This window comes from Frankliniella occidentalis, unplaced genomic scaffold, assembly GCF_000697945.3.
Source record: "Frankliniella occidentalis isolate FOCC.00 unplaced genomic scaffold, Focc_3.1 Scaffold45, whole genome shotgun sequence".
NCBI classification, from domain to species: Eukaryota; Metazoa; Arthropoda; class Insecta; order Thysanoptera; family Thripidae; genus Frankliniella; species Frankliniella occidentalis.
Window position 1 is genome coordinate 1,287,107 of NW_026267175.1, and position 310 is coordinate 1,287,416.

General features: G+C 55.5%; 1 protein-coding gene across 3 annotated transcripts in view; it reads right to left on the bottom strand.

The window, feature by feature from the left end:
* Positions 1-310, bottom strand: part of LOC113208301 (trichohyalin-like) — a 67,550-nt gene that overhangs the window by 53,266 nt on the left and 13,974 nt on the right. The window lies entirely within an intron of this gene.

A 310-nucleotide genomic window follows, 5' to 3' on the forward strand; every position in this document is an offset into this window, starting at 1 on the left:
TTTGCGCAGTTGCTGCGCCAGCCGTTCCGCCACTCGAGTTGGGTTACGACCAAGAACAGTGTTACACCTGGTTATAGCATATTGTGGTGTTTAAATGTTGCATCTGCATAGAAAATTCACAAAAAGGGCGGACATCTAAGTGGGAGCAAGTCGCGTTTAGTTAGGGTAACCGCTCCTCGCCGACGAGAAGTGCGACGGCGTGGTTGCGCCCTTGTGCCTTTCACCGGCCGCAGCGCCGCCGCCGCCGCAGCAGCGGCAGGTCTGCCAAACGGAACTGCTAACGCCCAGAGTGAAATGGCAGAGAGATTAT